The sequence below is a fragment of the Lolium rigidum genome, chromosome 4 (genome assembly GCF_022539505.1).
Source record: "Lolium rigidum isolate FL_2022 chromosome 4, APGP_CSIRO_Lrig_0.1, whole genome shotgun sequence".
Classification (NCBI taxonomy): Eukaryota; Viridiplantae; Streptophyta; class Magnoliopsida; order Poales; family Poaceae; genus Lolium; species Lolium rigidum.
In genome coordinates this window covers 84,574,906-84,583,671 of record NC_061511.1, presented here as the reverse complement: position 1 = coordinate 84,583,671, position 8,766 = coordinate 84,574,906, and positions in this window count along the sequence as shown.

The following is an 8,766-nucleotide window of genomic DNA, read 5'->3' as shown; positions in this document are numbered from 1 at the left end:
TCTTCTTATTCCCCTTCTTCTTCTTCTTCGTTCCCTTCTTCTTCTTCTTCTTCTTCTTCTCCTTCTCCTCGTTCCCTTCTTTAGGAGGGAGAGGCTTGATGAGAGGCTTCTCCACATAACCTGCTTTATTTCCAGAAACAATAGAAGAATCTTGGGAGGATTCCTCCTTTTCATTAATAAGTTTAAAACACACAGCGGTCCTATCATATTTTGGCAAAGTGTCATCTTCTAAAATATTTTGTATGTAAGTATTTGTATGGCAATTATTAATGCAATAAGAAAAACACCCATGCAGGACATCATCAATATCAAGATCGTTAATATCTAACAAAGAAATTTTTCTTGATACCTCTTCACACTTCAAAAATAAGGTAAGTTCATCATGCTGATTAGGAATAATTTCATCATCACAATACAAATTTACAGCACTCATGGGGTTCGAATTATCATTGGATGAACATTGAAAATTAAAATGACCAACTCTATGGCAAAGTTCACAAATAAAAGGATAGAGGGCACACACTTTTTCACCAAGATCATCTAGAGCCCTAGACCACTTTCTAGTTTTTTCATTCCTATGATGGATACAATATTCATCTTCGATTTTATTAATTCCACAAGGTCTATGTATTCCACAAAAATTAACATGCTTATAGGAAATAGCATTTTCAGAAGTTTGAACATGTTCATTGCAATCATTAATAACAGTTTCATCCTTCATGCAAGTGTCTTTAAAAGGTTCATGATACTTATCAAAATTCTTCCTAGGCAATTCAATGTGAGAAGCAAAAGTTTTATAAAGATTTGCAATAACTTGAGAGTCAAGACCATAAGTAGCACTCATATTTCGAAATTTATCAGTATCCATAAAAGTTTCAATGCATTCATAATCATAATTTATACCCGACTCTCTACCTTTGTCATTCTCCCATTCTTCAATATTCTCCTGAATCCGATCGAGAAGGTCCCATTTAAACTCTTCTTTGTGGCGTGTGAATGATCCAGAACAGGCAGTATCCAGCAAGGTTTTATCTTGAAAAGAAAGTCTTGCATAGAAATTATCAATGATAACATTACCAGGAAGCTCATGAATGGGGCATTTGAGCATTAAGGACTTCAATCTCTCCCATGCTTGCGCAATACTCTCTCCATCATGAGGCCAGAAATTATATATACGGTTTAGGTCTTTGTGAATTTCGCTTGGAGGATAGAACTTAGAATAAAATAGAGGCACAATATCCTTCCAATCAAGAGAACGCCCTCCTTCAGCAGTTTATACCAATGCGCCGCTTTACCAGATAGCGACATAACAAATAATTTCTTCCTAACTTCATCCATTGAAATACATGCACACTTGAATAACCCGCATAATTCATGCAAAAACAGTAAATGATCTTCAGGATGAACAGTTCCATCCCCTTCATAGCGGTTATCCATAACACGTTCAATAATTTTCATAGGTATCTTGAAAGGAATATTTTCAGTAGGTGGATTTAAAATATCACAAGCATCATTAGAGTTATCGCATATGGGAGATAAAGTATTATCAGAGCAAATTTTCTCCCCTAAAACTGGGAAGCTACAAAGATCATAAAAACTAGCTTCCCCAAGCTTAGACTTTTCTATAGCATTAGCAGTAATTGCGTTCATACTAATAACATTGCTACTATCATGCAAATAAGATTCCATAGGTTTTTTAATTTTCGCATCAAACAATTCTAAATCAGGAAAAAGATTAAAAAGCTCACTAATTTTTTTGTTGTTTTCCATTATGCCTAACTAGTGAAAATAAAAACAAGAGACAAAAAGATAAAATTGCAGAATCTAAAGGAGATAGCTTCGAGCACTCACACACCGGCAAGAGTGCTAGGAAATAGCTTAGTAGTCGGAGGATGTGAATACCTTTTACCTTACCTCCCCGGCAAGGGCGCCAGAAAATAGCTTGATGTCTACGGGTGCTTCTATTCTTGTAGACAGTGTTGGGCCTCCAAGAGCAGAGGTTTGTAGAACAGCAGCAAGTTTCCCTTAAGTGAATCACCCAAGGTTTATCGAACTCAGGGAGGTAGAGGTCAAAGATAGTCCTCTCAAGCAACCCTGCAATTAAGATACAAGAAGTCTCTTGTGTCCCCAACACACCTAATACACTTGTCAGATGTATAGGCGCACTAGTTCGGCGAACAGATAGTAAAACACAGGTGGTATAGATGAATATGAGTGGTAATAACAATCTGAAATAAATATGGCAGCGAGTAAACATGCAGTAGAACAGTAAGTAAGCGGTGTTTGCAGTATTGGAAACAAGGCCTAGGGATCATACTTTCGCTAGTGGACACTCTCAACATTGATCACATAATAAATAACTTCTTCTCATTTGTGCTACATACACTCTTTTGTTGGATGACAAACACCATTCGTTGTGTAGGGCTACAAGAGCTCCCTCAAGCCGGAGTTAACAAGCGCCACAACATTCGGCATTCATATTTAAGTAACCCTTAGAGCATAATAGATCTTTGCAAAATAAACCGAGAACTAACATAGCATACACACTGTCATCATTACACTATGAAAGGGGGAATAGATCACATCAATACTATCATAGTGATAATTAACTCCATAACCTACAAGAGATTATGATCATAACCTACGACAAGAACTACACGGTGCACACACCGTCACCGTTACACCATGCAGCAGGAATAGACTACTTTAATAACATCACATGAGTAGCACATAGACTAGTAGCGATACAAAGCTCATCATATGGATCTCAATTATGCAAAGCAATTCATGAGATCATTGTATTGGAGTATAGAGAGAGAGATTAACCACATAGCTACCGGTACAGCCCTCAGCCCCGGGGGAGAACTACTCCCTCCTCATCATAGGAGACAGCGATGGCGATGCAAATGGCGGTGGTGTCGATGGAGATGGCTCCGGGGGCAATTCCCCGTCCCGGCAGGGTGCCGGAACAGAGACTTCTGTCCCCCGAATTGGAGTTTCGCGATGGCGGCGGCGCCCCTGGATGGTTTCTGGAGTCGGAGTCGGAGTTTTAGGTCAGGACGGCTTAAATAGGCGAAGAGTCGGAGTCGGAGGGGCCACGGGGCCTCCTCACACTAGGCCGGCGCGGCCAACACGTGTGGGGCCCCCAGGGCTCCCCTCTGGTCCCCCTCTGACTTTCTGGAAGGTTCCGGGAAAAATAAGATGTTGGGTCTTCGTTTCGTCGAATTTCGAGAATGTTGCCCGAACAGCCTTTCTGGAACCAAAAACAACAGAAAACAGGAGCTGGCACTGTGGCATCTTGTTAATAGGTTAGTTCCGGAAAATGCATCAAAACGATATAAAGTGTGAACAAAACATGTAGGTATTGTCATAAAACTAGCATGGAACATCAGAAATTATGGATACGTTTGAGACGTATCAGGCGCCAACGTGGAACCTGCACAACACAATCAAGATACTTTGCCCCAACGTAACAGTGAGGTTGTCAATCTCACCGGCTTGCTGAAAACAAAGGATTAAACGTATCGAGTGGAAGATGGTGTTTGTTTGCAAAGAACAGTAAAGAACAATGATTGCAGTAGATTGTATTCAGACGTAAAAGAATGGACCGGGGTCCATAGTTCACTAGTAGTGTCTCTCCAATAAGATAACTAACATGATGGGTGAACAAATTACAGGTGGGCAATTGACAAATAAAGATTCAATACATATCAATCATGATTACTATGAGATTTAATCAGGGCATTACGACAAAGTACATAGACCGCTATCCATCATGCATCTATGCCTAAATAATCCACCTTCAGGTTAGCATCCGCACCCCTCCGAGTATTAAGTTGTAAACAACAGATAATTGCATTAAGTATGGTGCGTAATGTAATCAACACAAATATCCTTAGACAAAGCATTGATGTTTTATCCCTAGTAGCAACAACACATCCACAACCTTAGAACTTTCTGTCACTGTGATGTCTACGGGTGCTTCTATTTTTGTAGACAGTGTTGGGCCTCCAAGAGCAGAGGTTTGTAGAACAGCAGCAAGTTTTCCCTTAAGTGGATCACCCAAGGTTTATCGAACTCAGGGAGGAAGAGGTCAAAGATATCCCTCTCAAGCAACCACTGCAATCACGATACAAGAAGTCTCTTGTGTCCCCAACACACCTAATACACTTGTCAGATGTATAGGTGCACTAGTTCGGCGAAGAGATAGTGAAATACAAGTAGTATGGATGTATATGAGTGGTAATAGTAATCTGAATAAAATATGGCAGCGAGTAAACATGCAACAGAACAGTAAATAAGCGGAGATTCGATGTGTGGAAACAAGGCCTAGGGATCATACTTTCACTAGTGGACACTCTCAACATTGATCGCATAATAAATAATAACTTCTCTCATTTGTGCTACATATACTCTTGTTTGATAATGAACACCATTCGTTGCGTAGGATTACAAGAACCCTCAATGCCGGAGTTAACAAGCTCCACAACATTCGATATTCATGTTTAAGTAACCTTAGAGCATAATAGATCATTGCAAAATAAACCAAGAACTAACATAGCGCACACACTGTCCACATTACACTATGAAGGAGGAATAGATCACATCAATACTATCATAATGATAATTAACTCCACAACCTACAAGAGATCATGATCATAGCCTACGACAAGAACCACACGGTGCACACACTAGTCACCTTTACACCATGCGGGAGGAATAGACTACTTTAATAACATCACATGAGTAGCACATAACTAGTAGCGATACAAAGCTCATCATATGGATCTCAATCATGTAAAGCAGCTCATGAGATCATTGTATTGAAGTACATAGGAGAGAGATTAACCACATAGCTACCGGTACAGCCCCGAGCCTCGATGGAGAACTACTCCCTCCTCATGGGAGCAGCAGCGGTGATGAAGATGGCGGTGGTGTCGATGGAGGAGCCTTCCGGGGGCACTTCCCCGTCCCGGCGGCGTGCCGGAACAGAGACTCCTGTCCCCCAGATCTTGGCTTCGCCATGGCGGCGGCTCTAGAACTTTTCTCGTACCGTGGCTTATTCGTCTCGTGTTTTAGGTCAGGGACCTTTATATAGGCGAAGAGGCGGTGTCACAAGGTCAACGAGGCGACGACACACTAGGGGCCCCCCCCCCTGGGCCGCGCCGGGGTGGTGTCTGGTGGCCCAGTGGCCCCCCTCTGGTCCCTCTCGGGTGTTCTGGAAGCTTCGCGTGATCCTAAGATGCTGGGCGTTGATTTCGTCCGATTCCGAGAATATTTCCTTACTAGGATTTCTGAAACCAAAAACAGCGAAAACGACAAGCGGCCCTTCGGCATCTCGTCAATAGGTTAGTTCCGGAAAACGCATAATAATGACATATAATGTGTATAAAACATGTAGATATCATCAATAAAGTAGCATGGAACATAAGAAATTATAGATACGTTGGAGACGTATCGGCATCCCTAAGCTTAGTTCCTACTCGTCCTCGAGTAGGTAAACGATAACAATGATAATTTCTTAAGTGACATGCCATCATAACCTTGATAATACTATTGTAAGCATATGTAATGAATGCAGCGATCAAAAACAATGGTAATGACATGAGTAAACAAATGAATCATAAAGCAAAGACTTTTCATAAATAGTACTTTTAAGACAAGCATCAATAAGTCTTGCATAAGAGTTAGCTCGTGAAGCAATAATTCAAAGTAGAGGTATTGAAGCCACACAAAGGAAGATTAAGTATCAGCGGTTGCTTTCAACTTATAACATGTATATCTCATGGATATTGTCAATGTAAAGTAATATAACAAGTGCAATATGCAAGTATGTAGGAATCAATGCACAGTTCACACAAGTGTTTGCTCTTTGAGGTGGAGAGAGATAGGTGAACTGACTCAACATAAAAGTAAAAGAAAGGCTCTTCGCAGAGGGAAGCATCGATTGCTATATTTGTGCTAGAGATTTTTATTTTGAAAACATAAAGAGAGCATAAAAATAAAGTTTTGAGAGATGTTTGTTGTTGTCAACGAATGGTAGCGGGTACTCTAACCCCCTTGCCAGACAAACCTTCAAAGAGCGGCTCCCATTTCATTTTATTTTATTTTTGGGTGGCACTCCTTCCAACCTTTCTTTCACAAACCATGGCTAACCGAATCCTCGGGTGCCTGCCAACAATCTCATACCATGAAGGAGTACTGCCTTTTTATTTTAGTTTTATTATGATGACACTCCTCCCCACCTTTGCTTTCTCAAGCCATGGCTAACCGAATCCTTCGGGTGCCATCCAACAATCACATACCATGGAGGAGCGTCTATTTTTGTTAATTAATTTGGGACTGGGAATCCCATTGCCAGCTCTTTTTGCAAAATTATTGGATAAGCGGATGAAGCCACTAGTCCATTGGTGAAAGTTGCCCAACAAGATTGAAAGATAAACACCACATACTTCCTCATAAGCTATAAAACATTGACACAAATAAGAGGTAATAACTTTTGAACTGTTTAAAGGTAGCACTCAAGCAATTTACTTTGGAATGGCGGAGAAATACCATGTAGTAGGTAGGTATGGTGGACACAAATGGCATAGTGGTTGGCTCAAGGATTTTGGATGCATGAGAAGTATTCCCTCTCGATACAAGGTTTAGGCTAGCAAGGTTATTTGAAACAAACACAAGGATGAACCAGTGCAGCAAAACTCACATAAAAGACATATTGTAAACACTATAAGACTCTACACCGCCTTCCTTGTTGTCCAAAACTCAATACTAGAAATTATCTAGACTTTAGAGAGACCAATTATGCAAACCAAATTTTAGCAAGCTCTATGTATTTCTTCATTAATGAGTGCAAAGCATATGATGCAAGAGCTTAAACATGAGCACAACAATTGCCAAGTATCACATTATCCAAGACATTTTACCAATTACTACATGTAGCATTTTCTGTTTCCAACCATGCATATAACAATTAACGAAGCAGTTTCAACCTTCGCCATGAACATTAAAAGCTAAGAACACATGTGTTCATATGAACCAGTGGAGCGTGTCTCTCTCCCACACAAGGATGAACTTATTCAAACAAAACAAAAATAAAAACAAACAGACGCTCCAAGTAAAGTACATAAGATGTGACGGAATAAATAGTTTCACTAGAAGAAACCTGATAAGTTGTCGATGAAGAAGGGGATGCCTTGGGCATTGATGTCTACTCACGCTTCTTTTCCTGTAGACAGTGTTGGGCCTCCAAGAGCAGAGGTTTGTAGAACAGCAGCAAGTTTTCCCTTAAGTGGATCACCCAAGGTTTATCGAACTCGGGGAGGAAGAGGTCAAAGATATCCCTCTCAAGCAACCCCTGCAGCCACAAAGCAAGAAGTCTCTTGTGTCCCCAACACACCAAATACACTTGTCGGATGTATAGGTGCACTAGTTCGGCGAAGAGATAGTAAAACACAGGTGGTATAGATGGTTGTAATATTGCAGAAAGTAAAGATGCGATAGAAACGATGAAACAAGCGGCGCCGAGAAAATAACTTGCTGGCGTAGGAAGCAATTCTTTGTGGTGGAAACAAGGCCTAGGGATCATACTTTCACTAGTGGACACTCTCAACATTGATCACATAATAAATAAGTTCTCTTTCCTTTGTGCTACATATACTCTTGTTAGATGATGAACACCACTAATTGTGTAGGATTACACGAACCCTCAATGCCGGAGTTAACAAGAGCCACAACATTCGATATTCATGTTTAAGTAACCTTAGAGTATAATAGATCTTTGCAAAATAAACCAAGTACTAACATATCATGCACACTGTCACCATCACACTACGAAGGAGGCATAGATCACATCAATACTATCATAATGACAATTAACTCCACAATCTACAAGAGATTATGATCATAATCTACGACAAGAACTACACGATGCACACACTTGTCACCATTACACCATGCAGGAGGAATAGACTACTTTAATAACATCACATGAGTAGCACATAGATAAATAGTGATACAAAACACATTGCAATCATAAAGGGATATAAATAAGCACTTCACTACGCCATTCATAACGGTGAATAAGTATTCGTGAAATATAACCTAAGAGACCCACACGGTGCACACACTTGTCACCTTTACACACGTGGGACAAGGAGTCTCCGGAGATCACATAAGTAAAACCCACTTGACTAGCATAATGACATCTAGATTACAAGCATCATCATATGAATCTCAATCATGTAAGGCAGCTCATGAGATTATTGTATTGAAGTACATAGGAGAGAGATGAACCACATAGCTACCGGTACAGCCCCGAGCCTCGATGGAGAACTACTCCCTCCTCATGGGAGCAGCAGCGGTGATGAAGATGGCGGTGGAGATGACAGCGGTGTCGATGGAGAAGCCTTCCGGGGGCACTTCCCCGTCCCGGCGGCGTGCCGGAACAGAGACTCATGTCTCCCAGATCTTGGCTTCGCGATGGCGGCGGCTCTGGAAGGTTTCGCGTACCGTGGCTTATTCGTCTCGTGTTTTAGGTCAGGGATCTTTATATAGGCGAAGAGGCGGAGTCGGAGGGCTGACGAGGCGGCGACACACTAGGGGGCGCCCCCCCTGGGCCGCGCCGGGGTGGTGTGTGGGGGCCCAGTGGCCCCCTCTCGGTCCTTCTCGGGTGCTCGGAAGCTTCGTGGAAAAATAGGGTACTCGGGCGTTGATTTCGTCCGATTCGAGAATATTTCCTTACTAGGATTTACGAAACCAAAAACG